Source organism: Serinus canaria, chromosome W (genome assembly GCF_022539315.1).
Source record: "Serinus canaria isolate serCan28SL12 chromosome W, serCan2020, whole genome shotgun sequence".
Classification (NCBI taxonomy): Eukaryota; Metazoa; Chordata; class Aves; order Passeriformes; family Fringillidae; genus Serinus; species Serinus canaria.
In genome coordinates, this window is record NC_066342.1 from 9419236 (window position 1) to 9439517 (window position 20282).

Consider the following 20282-nt stretch of genomic DNA (forward strand, 5'->3'; position numbering starts at 1 on the left):
CCGGCTGAGGCTTGAGAGGGGGTGCTGCCACTGGTAGCGGCGACTAATAAACACCCAGCGCGGGGGCGTCCTCTGCTAGCCCAGTGATGCAAGGTTTCCCGGGCAGGGGAAAAGGAGGCAGGAGACCTGTAGCTGGCGAGAAACTGCACATGCGGGCGCCTGCTCACAGTGCCTCGAACGCCGAGCAGTAGAGCCCAGCGGGCTGACCGAGTGGCAGAGTACCCAGTGGCGAGGGGCCGGCACCAGAGGGACCGCCGCTTGGAGAAAACCAAGTGTGCGGGGTTTTCTGAGCGAGGACCACGGGGGAGGAGGCGGGCGGGGTTCCCCAACCCGCCGGCACAAAGGAAGCCGGGGGGTGGGGCTATGTAGAGTGGCGCTCACGGCCGCGCTTGGCGTAGTAAGTTTCCAGTGCGTGCTGACCCAATGAGTGTAGGGGGAGGCAGCGGAGGCCCGGTGCGCTGACCTAGATTGCATACGGCATTGCTGGAGGCTAGGGACCGGCCGGGCAGTGCGGGTGTCCCTGGACCGGGGTGTGGAGAAGCAGCGGCATCCCTATGGGACCCGCCAGCGTAGAGCAATGAGACCGGGGTGCCACGTGAGTGGCGGCGTCCGGAGGGTCACGGGCAGTGGGGAGGCTGCCGGCGGCGAGTAGGGTGGCTTTCGCTGAGTGCGGGGGCACCCGGCGGGGCGGGCCCAGTTGCACAGGGTTTCCAGGCCAGGGACCACGTGGGTCTACATTAGCAGTAGTGGGCCTGGGGCGCCCGGTGCGGTGACTTTCAGCGGTGCCGACCCGACTCAAGGTAACCGCGGCAGTCAGAAGCCCTGCAACCCAGAACCGCTGGTCCGCCGGTGCGGGATTTGGACAGTGGGAGCCGCGGATGACAGGGGCCACGGGCAGCGAGGGGCTGCCGTTGGGTGCGACTCAGGACGAGCGGGGCGTGGTTTGCGCTCGGCGCTGCCAGGGGGGTAAAGAGCTGTGAAAAATGCATATTTTATTATTGGCTTTTTTGCAAATATTAAAATAAATATTAAATGTGTTATGTTAGAAAGTTATACTGTATTAATTTTCTTAAGTAGTGAGTTAAATATACTTTTAGGTTATAACATAATGTTAAAATAGAAACTATGCTGTGTAAGATACTTTTTTTAAAGCGAGGACTCGCACCGAGATAGCAGCCACAGGACACCTAAATTTTTCAAAGAAAGAGAATTTATTGCTCTCCAATCGAGTTCTTCCCGCCTCGCTCATTCCTGAAGACACTGTCAGGATTAAGAGAAAGAAGTTGACACTGACCAGACAGAATCCTTTGTTTGAATGGAATTTATGCATCATGTATGAGGTGTATGAATATGCAACAGGTTATTGCTTTTAAGGGTTAATCCTCTGTTAACGTGTGTCCTTTTTCAGGCTTATTTTGCCCAGAAAGAGGTACCTGGACTGTCCATAACTCTTTGTTTTTATTGTCTCCTATTGTCCTAATCCCAATTGTTCAAATTATTATTACTCTAATTACATTGCTATTTTTATAACCATTTTATTACTGTTAAACTTTTTAAATGCTAAAACCAAGTGATTGGCGTTTTTCACAGAGCTGTCTGTTGTGTGGAGGTCTTGGGGGCCCACACGGGTGGCTTTCAGCAGTTGCTCCGCACTAGTAAACCGGGAGGCAGCAGAGAACCAGAACATGGCAGCGAGCAGCAGAGCCTACCCAGTAGTACAAAAGTCACTGAATCGCAAGCAGGTTGGTTTTTTTTTGTTTTTGCTTCTCGGGAAGAAAGTAAAGGGTTTTTTTTTTCTTTTCCTTTCTTCCTCTTTCTTCTTTCTTCACTTGTTTTCTTTCTTTCTCCTTCTAGCTAATTACGAAAGCGAGCCTTACTGAAAGGACCTGTAGTTTACTAATTAAAAATCCCCAAAAGGAGAAAGAGGATCCTTTCCCCTCTTCTTTTACCCTCCTCTGGGCTGCTAAACCTCTAGGCTTTTCTTTTTCCTTAATCTTCAGGCTTTTCATGTGGTAGTTGCCAAACACATTAAGAAAGAGTGCACTGACAGGTGAGTTTAGAAACTAGAGTGGTCCTGTTGGTTCCTGCCATAGTTTAAGCCCCTGTTGCCTTTCAGACACCCACCACCTTATGGTTGGGGCTGCTGGGGAACACTACACAAGCTCTTTAAGTTAGATAAGCATTGAGAGAGTATAAAACGGTAGTTTCCTCTTTGTGCCTGCCTTCCCATTATTCCAAACTGGTGCAGCCCCATTTCTGTGGGGCAGGGGGAGTGTGAAATGCCCAAAACCAGACTGCCTGCCCTGCTTTACTCCCTGGGCCCAGCTCTGTGCCCATGTGTGGTGATTTCCTCTCTTGATCAGCTCCTAAGTTTTTCTTCAGCTGAGGGCTGTGTCCTGAAAGCTTCACTCTACTTTTCCTTCCAGGCTTTCCTCCCACAGCCAGGAACAAACACTCTAAGAGTGGCAGAGCTACAGGGGGTCATGGCATGAAACTGTGAGATGGACACAATTTCAGATCTGTACCTGCATCAGGGACCTGTTGTGCCAGGCATTTGCTGCATAGTCTCCTGCTGCCTCCTGGTCCAGTGGTTGCAGGCAAGTCTTGCCTTGTGTGTAATTAATTAGTCAGCACTTGTGGCAGAGTGAGAAGGAAAGTCAAGAGCTGTCAGCACGTGGGTGTACTTCCTCCTTCTGGCAGAAATACTCAAAGAAGAGGAGAAAGAAATGGGAGATTTTCCCGGTTTGTGTCTGCACATTTGCAGAGTCCTAGTGCAGTGACATTTTCCCTTTGTTTGTAGCTTTCCCTGTTGTTTTAGAGTTGAGGGTGTAGCTTGCTCCTGCCAGACCCTTTTTGTAGTTTGTAGCCCCCTCTCCCCAGTGGTTTGATGCCTTCTTCATCACTCAACTCATCTGTCATGTTCTTTTCCTTCCCTGAAGCTTTTCCTGCTTCCCTACAACATTGCCAAGTGCTGGAAAGAGGAAGAACGGCCTCCAACAAAACCCTGTACCTGTAATGAACACTGGCAAAGTACTACTTCTCTTTCAGGTTAAGAGAAGAGCTCAAGTGTTAAAGGCTTAGATGCATGACACAGATACCTTTCCCTCCTTCATTTTGAGATGACAGGCCTGTCTGTTCCAACCCCAAAGGCACAGAAGGTACTCTTTAAACTGTACCACAACATCCCACCCACACTCCCCTCTCCTATCCCCATCCTCACCATGACATGAGAGACCCACAGAGGCATCAGGGCCAGGAGAGCTCTGAAGGAGTGCTGTACATGTGTGAACCACTGTGCACAGCTCTGTGCTTGTGAGTATGCACAAGTTCTGCAAGTGTAAACATAGCTCTGTGTGAGACATATATTAATATGTATAGCACTGCATACATTGGTGTGCTCAAACTCTACGTACAAGCAAGTCTTGTGCTTGTAGGCACATGTGCATCAGTAGAGACTACATAAGTGAGTGTATAACACATGTGCTGTTGTAGCAAGTTGAGTGTACACAAGTGTGTGCTGCTAACAAGTACCGTAGTACACAAGAGCTCTGTACAAGTGAGCAGGTACATGTGTGTATGTACACTAGCTCTGCACATGTCTGTGTACACACATGGGTTAGGCACGTCCAGAGACATAGCTCTAGATACACGGCTCTGTCCATCCAACTGCTGTCTCACCTAGAAAAACAGATGTGTGTGTATATATGTGTGTGTGTGTGTCACTACCTAGCTCTCTGTATGTTGTGGTGTGAAGTTATATCCTGTCCCTCAGCTGTGACTACTTCCTCCTTCCTTTTCCCCTGCCCTCTTCCTAATTGCTGTCTGTCAAGTTCCACATTCCAGCAAGGGCATCGTGTGATTGGCAGAAGTTCAAAAGATGCTTCTCAGACCTGGGGTCATTGGCCTGTTCAGGTGTCATTGTCCCCTGAGACCCTCCCCCTCCCACCTGGTTGGTGGCTCACCTGTCCTTTCCCTCCCCCCTCCCTGTGGGTTTAAAAGGCGCTGGAACCATGCAGTCAGTATTCTGTTGGAGCTGTTGCAAAGATTCAGAACTCTTGTGACCCTGGAATAAACTCTAGATTTAACCCTCTGGCAGAATCCGCTCTTTTCTCTTCACCATCGCCTGAACTTTTCCACTAGAGGTAAACCGAGTTTCTACTTTGTTTGGACTCATTCTGAGTGCCTAACTCCCAGCCAGCCAAGGGTGTCTCTGAGGTGAAAACCACAGCTGCTACCTTTGAGCACTAATGCTGGACAAGCCCAGGCACGCTCCATCTGTATACACCCTGTTCTTATTAGGAAAAGAATTTGCCTCTACGTATAAGTTTGTCAAAAGTTTATGTAAAGTCATATACAGTGATTTCCATCAAATTTAATAATGTTTAAGTTTCCATTAAATCTCTATAAACAAGAGTATCTACAATCGCTGTTACCCACTGCTATTCTAACCCACGTTCCCTATGTAGTATATAGTAGAGATAATTCATGCTGTATATGTATATAAAATATTGTGAGATCCAACTTATGTCTTTTACCACCCTGGCTGGGAGCAGAGTCTTATTTCTATTCAATTAGTTCCTGGACATCGTTAAGATAATATCAAGTCCATTAACGTAAGAATGAAACCTTCTTGGGCCATGAGTGCCGATTTCCCAGGAATGTCTGAGCTGTTCACGAGAACTTGCACCTGGGGAGATCTCATCTACCAACTCAAGCACCGGCACTACTCCATTACATGTGAAAGAAGGCTATTCTGAAGAAGTCCAGACAGCCATCCGGACCTCTGGACTGGCTTTTGTACCCTTCTGCATCTGTATGGTCCCTGTTATACATGTGAAGGGACACAAAAGAACCTTCTGTCATTTCTGCCTCATGCAGAATAAATGGGATATAAGCTAGCGGCATGAAGCAGTTGGGGTGAACCGCTAAGGAGATGCTGGCACTCTGTCAGTCGGATCCAGGTTCACGCAGCACCGACTTCCGGGGTTGACGCTGCCTTGGCTGTGGTGGTTTTTTTTTTTGAAATTCCATCTTTGTTGTTGATCTAATAAATCTTTGTTAATTTTTTTTATAAATTTGGCTGCCGATTTGATCATTTATAACATCTAGAAAGTCCAACCGTCAAAACAAGATGCTAAGCTAGGTACTAAATCTCTCTGTGATTGTAATACTTCATAGACCACGCAGTTCCCTTGTGTCAATCATATAAGACAGTGCTATGTACTTTATCTTCAGTTTAACCCCTCAGTGGAGAGGTCCCATTCAGGTACTACTAACCACTGAATCAGCTGTGTGAACCGCAGAGCAAAAGTGGACTCATGTTGACAGAATTAGAAGCCCAGTGAAAGAACCCAAAGAATAGACTGTAACATCCAGACCGAATAAGACATAACCAAGGAAACTTGGAGATGTCCAAAAGTAAAGTCGAGCTTACACCAGCCAGCTTGAAGATTGTTTTAACTAAGACTTTAAGTAGGGAGTTTGAACTGTATCATTTATTAATGTAATTGTCCTATTTTAATAGATAAGAATTAGAAGCATCTGTTGAGGGGAGGTACACAGGGAACCGTAAGAGATATTGGTGCGGTTTCTTTAAGAACCAACAAGTAAAGTAAAACAAGAAATAGAGGGCAAGACTGGGTTGGCCCCTGTGTTCGCCACCGAGAAGATTATAGCCCTACTGTGGGCAGCAATCCTGTAGGCATGCTAAGGTGGGAACAAGAAAGCCATACCAGACCTCCATCATTCCTCAGTTGTCTCTTAATACAACAGAGACTGAAAGACAAGACCGAGTTGGCCTCTATACTTATCACTAAGATACACCTACTGAAATAAACAGGGCAGGAGATATTTCTCCCTTTTTGATGCCTTTATTAAAAGTGATCAGCTCAAGGTTGTGATGCCCGATGGATCCGCGGGTTCGCCGTCGCAGCTCCCTGGAGTGACTAGGAGGAGGAGGCAAATGCAGCTTTGTCCACCAGGGGGCAGAGCTGGGGGTCCATCCTCACAAGAGCAGGCAGGGGTATATACACCCCTGGATCCCCATTTTGAGTTGGCAGTCTCGGGTCCTGGCTCTAACCAACATCTTCTTGTGATGAGGGGCCATTAAGGTTAGAAGAGTCTCTGCTGGCTTCTCACCTCACCCCTGATGTCTAGAGACCACTTTGATCTCTGAATTCCATATGGGCTTGCCGGTTTAGGGGTTTATTAATTGTGTTTGGAATGGGGGCTTGCCCCATTGCATTTTGGCTCTAAACTTATCTGCATATCAACTCCTGGTTCCCTCCCCTCCACCGTCTGGGGGGGGGGATGCCATCCTCCCACCTGGCCACAAGCAGGGTGATGCTGATACAATAGAGTGAATTCTCAACCATAGATGGCTAACAACCCGATACTTAACAGGTGATTACAACAAGCAGCTAACAAAAGCACTCCTCTTCCAGAACTGGTTAAACTTGTAATTCTACAACTTTTGGAAAAAAAATGGGTAACCCGTTTTTGTTCATAACACCTACTATGAGTAACAACCCCATAGACACAGTAAATGAGAGTAAAAAAGGCCATACCAGAATTCTGTGTTCCCATTTTTCCAAATAGGTTTATCTTAAGAAAACCTAAGATGTTTTTTCCTATTCTCACTGTCCTCACCCACACCAACAGATGCTAATAAATATTTATTTTTTATTTTTTCTGAGAAGTAAAAGTAAATTAACAGAATAAAAAAAATTAGGGTTAATTGTTCGAACCAAATAACCTATAGAAAAGGGGGGGGTTGTTATAGATGAGTAATATAATAGTTGGCTCTCACAATTAAGAGATCGATATTATATAGATGTTAAAATGTATAGTGATGTTATTGTAATATGTCCCCCCCATAGTCCTCTTCCCTCTCTCCCTTGTAATAGCCTCAGTAGTCAGGGCATTTAGAGAAGGCCAGCTTATTACCAAGAGGCACAGCATAACAACACCTGACCTCCAATCAAGATATAAGAAGGTAATCTCTACCACTGGATGGCAGAGAAGGAGTTGACTGATTAAACATTGGGAGGGGCTAAGGATATAAAAAGCAGAGGATCCATTTTGTAGACGAGCATGTGGCTGATAGTCACAGGGGCTTCAAGCACTGTAATTTTTCCTTATTTACTTTTTTTGTTGTATTTTTTTTGTTAAAGTTTTAAAAACCTTTAAAATTTTATAAGTGAGCAGCCGTTTCTCACGAGAATATCTTCAGCAGTTACTCACCCATCAGTACAGGGACAGTGAGTAGAGGAAGGCAACACCACATTAGGATTTGCCATCAGCATTCTCCAAAACTTTCTGAGTTTAGCAAAATCGTTTTGGCCACATCTGCCTGATCTTCCTGTACCCAGCTGGGTCTTCAGCTGTGCTAGGCTGTGCTAGGCTGTGGATGCCGTGGGACAGAGAGAGAGAAACGGCAAGCGTTTCTCACAGCGGCTTGGGAGAAGTTTTAGGGAGCTGGAAAGATGTGATAACTTGTTGACTGTAAACAATTTGCAGGTGGTGTTTTTCTACTTTATTTTTCTGTTCCTCTCAAGGACAGTGCATGAGAAAGATGTTTCTGTAAGTTAGCCAATAGAATAGAATCTATCTTACCACTCTATAAAAACCGCACGGTTCTTTTGAATAAAGCCTTTGTCTTTTCTACGATCCTGCCTCTCGTCTGTTCCTGTCCCGACCTCGGCGCAAGAGTGACATCTGGTGACCCGACGTGCGTCCTGCACCAATCGGCCTTCACAAAGCGCGGCGGACGCCTGGGACCCCTGCCGGACCCCTTGGGGGCGAGTTGCACCCCCGCAGCTTGGCCGCGTTCAGACAGTCTATGTTTCCCCGGAGAGGTACCTGCCTTTTCCCCACACCCTTCTCATTGGGCTTTGTCTGTGGGGCTGCCCTGATAGTTGGGACTCGCGGGTGGGGACGGACTCCCGAGGACTTGCACACTTCATGGATTGCTTGGGTTGGGTGCCGGTGTTTCCGAGATGGGGGATCGAGAAGAAGAGGAGAACTGGGTTTTCTCCGTATGGAGGCACCTCCTTTCTTTTGGGAGGTTCTCAATGCCTGACGCCTCGCTGATTGACCTCCTTGTGTGGGTCAGGGTTCATGAGATCCCAATGGGCATGGCTGATGCTTTTGACCTGGGCCGGTGTCCGGAACTGTGTGGTCGACTTGCAGAAGAGTTTTATGATGTTATACCCCCGCTCCTGGCTGTGTGCGACTTCCTGTGCATAGCCCTCTGGGACCGGGCCAGAGGAGCAGACACGGGCAGTTCGAGGGGCGGGGATGGTGCCGGCGCTTCGGACGCACGATCGTCCGGTCGCGGCTCGCCATTGGTGCATGGTTCGGCCCCCTCGTCCCCGGCAGCTCAGCCTTGTCCCCCTTCAGAGGGTGGGGCCGGGAGTTGGCTGCGACAGAAGATACGCCTTTCCCCGCCCCTGCTGCCGAAGAATCGGGATTCTCCCATCCGACTGATGTCCCGCCTCTCTCCGCCCTTGCTGCCGAAGTCGCGGGATTCGCTGGGCCACCGCCAGCCCCGCCTCTCCCCCCTCCCCGCCTTTTCGGGGTTGGCGTTCTCCCGAGCCGCGGGGGCCACAGTTTCCAGCCCAACAGCCCTCCCCCGAGCGGCCTGAGGGGGCGGAGTCTGCTCCCGCCTTGGCAGTTGCCAAGACGCCGCGGGTCGCTCCGCCGGCTTCTTTGTCGTCCGCCATGGATCCAGCGCAGTTGTACCGGCCACGCCCATCGTCGATGCTAGCGGGCAATGCCCCGCCCCAGCCAGTGTCGTGTCCCCAGCCGGTGTTCCCCTCCTTCCCCATGGCGCCTGCGCAGACGGCGACGACGACTGTGCCTACAGCTTCGGCGCTGTCTCTCCGAACGGTAAATGATCCGGAGGGGGCAGTGCCTCTTTCTTCTTCTGGTGCGGCAGCCGCTTTGGGTGACTAGATGTCTTTTATGCCTCTGCTGGGGCAGCCTGCGGTGGCGGTGGGGCCGTCGGCTCTGGCTGCGCCGCCTGTTGCCCTGTTTCCGGCCGCGGCAGTGCCAGTGGCTGGTTTGCCTGTGTCCCAGCCTGGGACTGTTTCTTCGGGTTCGCGGCCCGCGGGTGGTTTCTAGGATCCGGACCCCTTTGCTAGTGTGACACCCCTGGTCACCCACTGGGCGCCCTTTTCATTCCAGTGTGGGGACTCGGACAGCGATGATGACCGGCGGCCGGTCCCCATGCAAGGGCATGCCGCGATGGGGGAGTGCTGGCAGTGGCGGGCGGAATCGGCGTCTGCTCATCACCTTTGGACACTGCCTCCCTGTAGGGTGACTTTCCCCCCCAACAATCCCGCCAGCTGTTGGGACGCGGTTAAAGTATGGGTCTCGGAGGCTGAGGATGAGGGTCTGTTGGGGGGGGCGGGACGGTCACGGTCGGCGGCCGGTGACGGCATGCCTGCCTTGGAGGGGGAGACTCCAGGGGTTTGGCGGGGGCAGGTTTCACCCCATAGTACCGTGGAGACTCATCCTGTGTTCAAGGCTATCCCGAATTCGGAGCAAGGTGACAAGCATGGAGTGATTGCCTGGCGGGTAATTCAGGAGCTGCGGGGTGAGGTTTCGAGGCATGGCCTTGGTTCGGAGGAGGTCATGCAGTCTCTCCGGATCATAGCCACTGACCTGCTCTGTCTGTTTGACATTAGGCATCTTATTCAGGTTCTTTTTCGGCCTCTGTAATTTGCGATGGTTTTGACATTCTGGGCAGAGGGAGCTGCGAAGGTTGCAGCAAGCAACATGCTTCTGCCCCCGGAGGATCCTAGGCATGGCGTGGGGGTTGATGTTCTGCTTGGCGAGGACACCTACTCCCATCCTGATTTCCAGGCTACCTGGGATACTGCTGTTCTCCAGCAGTGTCAGTCTCTGGGGTTTGCTGCATTGGTGAAGACCGTTGAGGTAGCCTCCCTGAAGCCCGACTTTACTGACACACAGCAGAGGCCGGGTGAGCCTTTCGTGCTGTTTGTTGAGAGGCTGATTGCTGCTTTGGAGAGGCAGGTTGAGGAGCCTGGACTCAGAGAGCCCCTTCTGAAACGGTTGGCCCGGAGCCATTCGAACCCTGAATGCCGGAAGATCATAAATTTTCTTCCGGGGGATCTTTCAGTGGTAGAGATGGCCAAGGCTTGTGCAATGGTGAACGGTGGCGGTCCTGACATGTCCGCTCTGGCAGTTGATCTGTGGTCAGGCCAGGTGCCCTTAGGGAGTGGACACAAGAAGAAGAATAAGAATAAGGGCAGGAAGCAGCAGGGCGTGCCAAAGGCGGCAGGTGCAGACGCCAAGTTTTTGTGCACCAGGTGCCATAAGGCGGGTCACCTTGCCAGCCAGTGCAGGTCGAAATTCGGCGCAGATGGCTGGCCTTTGGCAGGCCCAGGAAATGGGAAGAAGAGAGCAAAGAGGAATTGCTCCTTGACAAAAGTGATTCCTCAAAGCTCGGCGCCAGCCCAGGTCTGCCCAGGCAGCTCGCAGGCAACGCCCACGGCTCTGCCGGAGTGGATGTATGTACCGCCAGCACAGTCATCCTAGACTCCGATGGTGAGCATAGGGTTCCCTTGGACGTCCTCAGTCCTCTAGAACGAGGTCTGGTTGCACTGTTAGTGGGGACATTTAATGTCACCCACCAAGGGATCTTTGTTTACCGTGGAATTGTTGACTCTGCCGTGGCGGGTCTGGTCTTTGCTACTGTTTTCACACCCTCTCCCCCTGTCACCATCCCAGTGGGGACTTGGATTGCTCACCTTGTGTTTTTTCAGTCATTTGTTCCCAATACTGCCTTGCAGACTCATGGGACTAGTGGCCGCGGATCTGAAGGACCACCACGAGCCCTCTGATCTGCGACCATTTCTGCACAGCGACCCCAGATGATGTGTACCTTGACTCTGACGGGTGCCCGCCCACGGATGATCAGGCTGCAAGGTTTGATTGACACGGAGGCGGACATGACTCTCATCTCCCACTCTGTGGGGCCTTCTACGTGGCCTTTGGACCCCGTGGGAACACCCGTGGTAGGGGTGGGGGGTCTGGTGCATACCATGGTGAGTCCCCGCCCGGTTCTCATCAGGAACATGAGTGGGCAGGTGGCTGCGGTTCGACCCTATGTCGTTTCAACCCTGCTCACTCTGTCGGGGCGGGATGTGTTGGCTGCCAGGCGGGTGCGGATTGGGGCATATTTTTGATAAGGGCCACTGTGTTGGAGGGTGACAGGTACCCAATGCTGCCTTTACGGTGGCTAGTGGACAAACCCATTTGGGTTCATCAGTGGCCCCTGGCAGAGGAGAAGTTGCTCGCCCTTTGTCAACTGGTACAAGATCAATTGCAGCAGGGACACACTGAGCCTTCAATGAGTCCCTGGAATACCCCCGTCTTCATGATAAAAAAGAAATCTGGGAAGTGGAGGCTGTTACAAGACCTCCAGAAAGTCAACGAGGTGATGGAAGGCATGGGGGCACTGCAGCCTGGTATGCCCTCACCTACCATGATCCCTGCAGGGTGGGAGATCTTTGTCATTGATTTGAAAGATTGTTTCTTTACCATCCCTTTGCATCCAGATGACAAGTGTTCCAGATTGCAAGGCAAGACGTATTCTATTACCATCTGTATGGCAGTTGTCTTTTGTCAAGTGGGCAATTTTCCTTATGTCTCTCTCTGAGTGATCACAATCACTCCTCCCTCGGGAAGGGATATCTGCTGATAACAGGCTATTGAATGTCACTGCATGGCTGATAAGAACTATAGCATCCCATTGTGAGATACTCCGCCCAGAGGGAGGAGCCAAGCATTCCTACCCAGATATAATCCGGAGGTTCTGAAACACCAGCACGGCTTTCTCCACTGGATTCCTCAGAGGAACAGCAGCTGCCTCTTCTTCCACTGGACCTTCAGAGGAAGACTACACCCTTTTCTACAGGACCCCCTGCTCCAGCAGAACCACACCTGACACTCCAGGAGGACTGCAGCCACATTTCCAATTGGACTTCTACCAACACCCTGACCAACAGGGTGTCAGGTTGAGTTCTGACTCTGTCAGTGTTGTTCTAGTGTACTGCATTGTTTATTTTATCTTTTTATTTTCTTCCCTATTAAAGAACTGTTATTTCCTGATCCCATACTTTTTGCCTGAAAGCCCCTTGATTTAAAATTTATAGCAATTTGGAGGGGTGGGGAGGGTTTACATTCTCCATTTTAGGGGAGGCTCCTGCCTTCCTTAGCAGACTCCTGTCTTTCCAAACCAAGATAACAAGCCAAAGTTTGCTTTCACAGTGCCTTCAGTCAACAATGCCGAACCTGCTCAGAGGTATCAATGGAAGGTTTTGCTACAGGGCTGCCACAACAGCCCAATTATTTGCCAATAGTGTGTGGCTCAGGCTTTGTCCAGTGTGCGTGATCAGTTTTCTGACATGTGTTGTTACAATTATATGGATGACATCCTGGTGGCGGCACCCAACCAGGATGAGTTGCTGAGGATATGGCCTCAGCTGTTTGCTGCCCTGCATGCTTACGGGCTGCAGGTGGCCCCGGAGAAGGTCCAACAGCACCCTCCTTAGAAGTACTTGGGGGTCAAGATTCTTGACCGTACCATTCAGCATCATGACGTGCAGTTTTTGGATTCTATTCAGACTTTGAATGATGCCCAGAAATTGATGGGTGTCATCAGCTCGTTGTGTCCTTACTTGGGGCTGACCTGAGAACAGTTGTCCCCGTTGTATGATACTCTGATAGGGAACCCTGACCTGAGATCGCCTCAGGAGTTGACCCCTGCAGCGTGACGGGCACTGGAGGAGGTCCAGAGGGCTGTTTCTGCTTGTCAGGTTCACTGAATAGATCCTTCCATTGATATCACTGTTTTTGTCTTCAATCCCGATCTTCATTCTATGCGTATCATTGGCCAGTGGAGTGATAAATGGTCTGATCCCCTGCATGTCCTGGAATGGGTCTTTTTGTCCCACCAGCCAAAGAAGACAGCACCCTCATTGTACAAGCTGATTGCTCATTTGATAATCAAAAGCCGTCAGTGGTGTTTGCAGTTGATGGCTGCCGATCCAGCGACAATCATTCTTCCTGTGGAGCAGGAGGATTTTGAATGGAGTCTTGCTGTTAGTGCTCCTTTGCAAAGCACGCTGGAGAACTTTTCTGGGCAGATTGCTTATCATATGCCCAGTCATAAATTGATGCAGCTGGCAAAGAAAACGAGTTTGTTATTGCGGTCAAAGAGCAGCCAGGCGCCAGTCGAAGGGCCCACTGTCTTCACTGATGGTTCGGGGAAAGCAGGCAAGGCCATTGTTTCCTGGAAGAACGGGTCGGGATGGCAGACACTGGAGGCCCGTGTGTCAGGATCGGCCCAAGTGGTTGAACTGAAAATTGTTGCCATGGCATTCCAGGAATTTTCCCAGGTGCCTCTGAATGTGGTGACTGATTCCGCCTATGTGGCAGACATGGCCAGGCATTTGGACTGTTCACTCCTGAAGGAAGTCGACAATGCGGCTTTGTTTCGGTTGTTGAAAGCCTTGTGGAGTGCAATTCAGGCCCAGGTCCATCCCTATTATGTCTTACACATTCAGAGGCACACCAACTTGCCGGGTTTCATAGCGGAGGGTAATGCCAGGGCTGACAGGTCGGCTAACCCTGCGTGGGTAGCATCTCAGCCCGATGTGATTGTGCAAGCCAGAGCGTCACATGACTTTTTACCAAAGTGCACATATGCTGCAAAAACAGTTTAATCTGACACCAACTGAAGCTTTTGACATTGTCAGCTCTTGTGCTGACTGCCATGGCTTTGCTGCGCCTTTGCCAGTGGGGGTGAACCCCAGGGGCTTGAAGGCTTTGCAGCTTTGGCAGACAGATGTCACTCACATTGCTGAATTTGGCCGACTTAGGTATGCACACATGTCTATTGACACATTTTCCTCTGCCGCGTGGGCCTCTACTCACACTGGGGAACAGTTGTGATGTGATTGCCCATTGGAGGATGGCTTTCGCAGTCTTGGGGATACCTTCCTCTGTGAAAACGGACAATGGCCCTGCCTATGTCTCACAGAAGACAAGGCAATTCTTACGCCAGTGGGGAGTGTCACATAAATTTGGTATTGCACACTCTCGAACAGGCCAGGCCATTGTCAAACATGCTCATGGTACCTTGAAGCGTGTTCTGGGCAGGCAGAAGAGGGGAATGCCTGGAGAAACACCACACAGTAGGTTGGAAAAGGCGTTGTATACAATCAACCATTTGACAGTGCCACAGAATTCAGAGAATTCTGTCATTCTGAATCACTTTCTTTCAGTGCGGTCATCGTATGAGGCGCACTTGCCTCGAGCGAAGGTCCAGCTACGGGATCTTCCCACCAATAGGTGGGAGGGCCCGTGTGATCTTATCACTTGGGGTTGTGAGTATGCATGTGTCTCCACAGATACTGGAGTGCAATGGGTACCTGTGAAGTGTGTCTGCTCTGACTTGCGACATCAGAACCGGAATGTGGCCAACAGGCAACCTTTGGTTGACGACCAAGATGACAACCAAGATGATGACCAAGATGGCGGCCAAGATGACAACCATCCATCAGATGGCCCTTCTGTCGCTATGGAACATGAAAGAACACAGACACACACCGCTGCTCCAAGGTGAAGAACAAAAGGGAAGTTTATTTCCTGTCTCCAACATTTATAGTTTTCCAAAAGTGACAGTGGATTGGAGGTTGACAGTGCCACCTCTCCAATGCCACTGTGCAAACCAACAGTCCATCAAGTCTCTCCTCCTCCATAAAGGAATGTAAAACAATGTGTTATCTACAGACAGTGTGTGAGAAAGTTCTCCACAAGAATGTAAACATCAGAAGGCTTAGAAAATCCTAGAAAATCAGGGCGACATCTCACCTTTTTCCATTTAAAAAAGAAAAAGAGAAAAGAAAATGAACAATGTGCAAAGGAAAGCATGAACAATATTCAGTGTCCATTTGTGGAGGAATCATCAGAGTGATCACTCGCGTTGTCTGCATCTGAGTCATCACCTGATGATTCACCCACTTGATGCCTTTCAGGTTGGCCACGGTTTCCATGTTGCCCGTCGGCCAGATTCTGTCTCTGCGATCGCAGGTCAGGGCGAACACACTTCGATGGTACCCAGCATACTCCAGTATCTGTGGATACACAAGCATACCTGCGCCCTGAAGCGATAAGGTCATAGGGACCTTCCCACTGTTTGGTTAGTAAATTCTGCACCCGAACCTTCGCTCGAGGCTGATGTGCCTCGTCCGCAGCCTGCAACATGAGATGGTGATTCAAAATGACAGGATTATTTGAGTTCTGCGGCACAGTGAGATGACTGATTGTGCACAAAGCTTTTGCCAACCGACTATGCGGGGTTTCACCCTGCATTCCCCGTTTTTGTTTTTGAAGAACCTGCTTCAGAGTACCATGAGCGCGTTCTACAATCACTTGACCAGTCGGAGAATGAGGGATACCGAACTTTTGTGAGACACCCCACAACTGCAGGAACTGCCGCACTTTCTGGGATGTGTAAGCAGGACCATAGCAGGTTTTCACAGCAGAAGGTATGCCCAGAACGGCAAAGGCCTGCCTCCAGTGGGCAAGGACATCACAGGCTTTCTCCCCAGTGTGAGCCGAAGCCCACATCGCAGAGGAGAACGTGTCCACCGTGACATGCACATACTTGAGCCGGCCAAACTCGGCAATCTGGGTGACATCGGTCTGCCAAAGCTCCAAGGCCCGAAGGCCTCTGGGGTTTACCCCTGCCGGCAAAGGCGGAGCAAGTGCGTGGCAGTCATCACATGACTCAACAATGCCACGAGCCTCAGTTGGCGTCAGCTGAAACTGCTTTTGCAGGGTATGTGCGTTTTGGTGGAAAAACCCATGTGATGCCTTGGCCTGCGCAAGTGTATCAGGCTGAGGCGCTACCCACGCTGGGTTAGCCAACCTGTCAGTTCTCGTGTTACCTTCCACTATAAATCCTGGCAAATTCATGACTCCTCACATGCAGAACATAGAATGGATGAACCCGGGCCTGAATGGCACACCACAAGTTCTTCAGTAAATGAAACAAGGCAGGATTACTGACCTCCTTCAACACCGAATGACCCAACTGCTGTGCAGTGTCAGCCACATAGGCGGAATCCATGACCAAGTTGAAAGGTTCCTGAGAAAATTTCTCAAATGCCATGACAGCAGCCCTCAACTCAACCAATTGGGCTGACCCATCCTCATGGCCTTCCAGAACCTGCCGCTCAGATCCGTCCCTCCAAATAACAATGGCCTTTCCTGTTTTCCCTGAACTGTCAGTGAAGACGGTGGGTCCTTGCACGGGTTCCTGACTAATTTTTGGGCCGCAAAGAGATTTGTGTGGATTTTACCACATGCAATAGCCTATGGCTGGGCAGATGATAAGTGATCTGCCCTGAAAAGTTTTCCACAGCACTCTGCAGGGACACACTGTTTGCAAAGCTCCAGTCAAAATCCTTCCGGGGTACTGGGAGTATGATCTTTGCAGGATCCGCACCCATCAATTGCAAACACCGTTGACGGCATTTGATTATCAATTGAGCAATTAGCTCAAACAATGCAGTTGCCGTCTTCTGTGGCTGATGGGGCAGGAAAACCCATTCCAAAATGTGCAAGGCGTCAGACCATTTGTCACTCCATTGGCCAATGATGCCTGTGGGATGCGAATCTGGAGTGGTGATGAACACAGTGACATCAATGGAGGGATCAATGCGATGAACTTGGCAAGCCGAAACAGCTTGCTGAACCACCTGCAGCGCCTCACGTGCCTCAGGGGTCAGTGTGAGAGGTGACCTTAGGTCAGAGTCTCCTTTCAACAAATCATACAGTGGAGACAGCTGTGCATCGGTCAGTCCCAAGTACGGACGTAGCCAAGTGATGACACCTACCAATTTCTGAGCATCATTCAGTGTCTTCACAGAATGCACAAAGTGCACCTCCTGGTGACAGACTGTCCGTTCCAGGATTTTGACCCCCAAATACTTCCAAGGTGGTTGTTGTTGAACCTTTTCTGGAGCCACCTGCAGTCCATGAGCATGCAAAGCATCGAGCAACCGAGGCTGAATCCTCAGCAGCTCATCTTGGGTGGACGCAGCCACCAAAATGTCATCCATATAATGATACAGACGTGCATCAGGAAACTGCTTGCGAACTTCAGACAAGGCGCGGGCCACATACCATTGGCATATGGCCAGAGAATTGGGCATGCCCTGGGGCAAAGTCCCTTATTGATATCTCTGTGCGGGCTCAGCGTTGTTGATCGCTGGCACCGAGAAGGCAAATTTCAGCCTGTCATCGGGATGCAAAAGAATTGTAAAGAAACAATCCTTCAGATCCACAATGAGGACCGGCCAGTCTATGGGAAGCATGATAGGCGATGGCATGCCCACCTTCAATGTTCCCATGCTCTCCATCACGGCACTGACCTTTCGGAGGTCTTGCAACAACCTCCATTTCCCAGATTTCTTTTTGATACAGAAGACAGGAGTGTTCCAGGGACTGGTAGAAGGTTCCAGATGACTCTGGTCCAACTGCTCCTGCACCAAATTTCGAAGGGTGTCTAATTTTTTGTCAGGGAGGGGTCACTGGTTCTCCCAAACAGGCTTGTCCACCAGCCACCGTATAGGAGGCGTAGGACACTCCGCGCCCTTCATCGCAGTGGCCCCCATCAAAAATCCGTCCTGATACGCACCCCCCAGGCAGACAGAACATCCCTTCCCCAGAGGTTGGCAGGAATAGAAGTAACATGAGGCCTAATCCAGGCCTGTTGTCCCTCTGGGTTCACGACCAGCACGGGCTGCTGGCTCACGTAGCACTGCGCCGTCCCTCCCAGGCCTGCAACAGACGTCTCCACCGGATTCAGGGGCCACTCCGGGGGCCAGGTGTCGAGGGAAAGAACCGTGGCGTCAGCACCACTGTCAAGAAGCCCGCGGAGGCGAGTCTCCGACGGTGTCACACCAGGGATGGACAGGGTGCACAGCATCTTGGGATGGTCCCTGGTCAGGACAGCGGTCCAGTGAACTGGAGGCGGCCCAGTGGATCCAAAGCCGCCAGTTCCACGCGACCGGTCAGCCGTCCTGCAAACAGAGGACTTAAAAGGCACAAGTTGAGCAAGTCGCGTCCCTTTTGGGATCGTGACGGGGGCGTGGGTGTGGAGACCATGGGCCAAATCTGCCCCATGAAATCCGCATCAATGAGCCCCAGGTGCACAATGATGCCCTGAAGGGTGGCACTAGACCTCCCCATCAGGAGAGCACTCATGCCCCCACCCAGGGGACCAAAGGCATCCAGGGGAACCTTGTGTATCTTACAAGATTCTAAAACAACTGTTGCTGCGGTGCAGACATCCACACCTGCTGATCCGCAGGTGCTGGCAGCAAGCCGGCAAAGCAGACCTGCATCGGCTCCGGGGTCTGGGGAGAGGCTTCTGTCTGGGTGCGTCCCCCCTTCACGCTCGGCTTCACGTTTCCCGAGCCTGGTAAAGCCTGGCCATTAACATGAACAGTCGCCTTGCAGACACTGGACATATGATTCGGCCTACCACACCGACCACATAAGAACATGGGAAATTTGACCTTCAGTGCCTTCTTCCCCCACTTCTTGCCAGCCTGTGCATTCCCCTGCTGTGGCCATCTGCCCTGTGGTGCTGCCCAAACTGTGGTAGCCACAGCAGCCAACTTCTGACCCACAGGGACGAGGTTTGCACAGGCCTCCGCCATCTCAGAGATGGTAGGAAAACCAGGCAGAGCCGTTATGACCCTCCAACAATCATCATTGCAATTACACCTCACAAGGTTTGCGATCACAATCCTCCTTGCCACAGGATCCGGCACCTGCCTCTCCACAGATGCAGTCAGCTTTGCTGCAAATGTCATGAAAGGCTCATTGGGCCCCTGGACAATGGTTGCAAATGGCTGCTTTGGAGCAATCGTCTCCAGGGTCTGAACAATCGCCGCCATGCCCAGTGTGTGGCACTGGTCAAGCACAAGGGGATCAAATCCAGCCTGCCCCTGAGGATCTTCATAAGGCCCCGTGCCCAACAGCATTTCAGCCACAGCCACAGGCCTGAGATCCTGCAGCCCCAGCCCGGCATTCTGTGCCACTGCATTGGCCACCAAACGAGCCCACTTGGTCTCAAAAACACCATACTGCACAGGGTCTAAAAGGGAATGCGCCACGCCACGGAGATCGCTAGGCGTCAGCACGTCCTTAGCAACCCTCCGGAGAATCTGCATAACCTCGGCAGACCCCACACGTGCTGAGTAACTGCATCATGAATTTCCTTCTCCAGCTTATAAGGAATAGGTTGATGGGTGCTATGAGTGACACCCCTGATCACAGGGAAAGCCTGGAGACCCCCTGGCAAAGCCGCAGCACTTGCCGTGCCCCGTTCCGTGGGCCCCACAGGGTCAAAAACAGATGCCTGACTGGGAGCCGGCCGAAAACCGCTCGTCCCTGCCCCCCCTGCAGCACCAGCGGAGCCGGAGGAGGCCCCTCCGCGACCCCGCGGATGCCGCAAGGAGGCAGGCTCACACATCTCGTCGGACTTAGTTTTGGCCTCCCACCAGAAACGCCTGGGATCCTTCGGACGCACGGTCACCTGGTACGGGGGAGCGTCCACAAGTTCGACGGGGAAGAGCAACGGCCCTGGGAACCCACCGGCCTCCCGCCGGCCATGCCAGCAGTCGCGCTAAAGGTGAACACCTCAGCGCCCTGTCGTGCTGCAGCCCTGGCGGGGGTCACCGTGGCAGACGCAGGTGCCGGCACGGCCCGCAAAGCCGGCGCGGACTAGGACGAGATCGGCTCGGGGTCCCCGTCCCCGGACAGGGGGTTTGGGCGGGGCGCCGAGAGAGGCACGGTCGGCGGAGCCCCATCACCGCGGGGCGGCACCATGAAGCCCGGCACGCCCCCGATGAGCGCCCAATCCGAGGCGCAAGACTCCACAGTGGGCACTGCCCCCGCCGAAAGGAGAGAGGCGGGTTGTCCGTCCTCCGGGGCGGGGTCCGACGGAGCACTGACTGACTCCCCTCCCCCGGTTGCTTCCACCGACTGCGCATGCCCAGCAGGCTGCACAGGCCCAGAAACGGGCGAAACCGCCCCCCCCCCACTGGCGAGTCCGGCTCGGAGGCGGGCGAACCCGCCCCCACCGCGCCCAGGGGAAACTTCGTGGAGACACCGCAATTTGGACAGAGTCGTCACCGAATCAGGCTCGATCAGAGGCGGAGGCTGATCCAGAG

The 20282-nt window shown here is 51.8% G+C and overlaps 1 long non-coding RNA gene across 3 annotated transcripts; it reads left to right on the forward strand.

Moving 5' to 3' along the window:
* The first annotated feature begins 350 nt into the window (after nt 1-350).
* LOC108963882 (uncharacterized) lies at nt 351-5028 on the forward strand. 3 transcript variants are annotated; one of them, XR_007780355.1, is made up of 3 exons: nt 351-397; nt 1591-1742; nt 2427-5028. It is a non-coding gene; the product is annotated as an uncharacterized LOC108963882 (long non-coding RNA). The 3 variants fall into 3 exon arrangements; XR_007780354.1 differs by having other exon boundaries at nt 367-800; XR_007780353.1 differs by having other exon boundaries at nt 367-595.
* Nucleotides 5029-20282: the final 15254 nt, after the last annotated feature.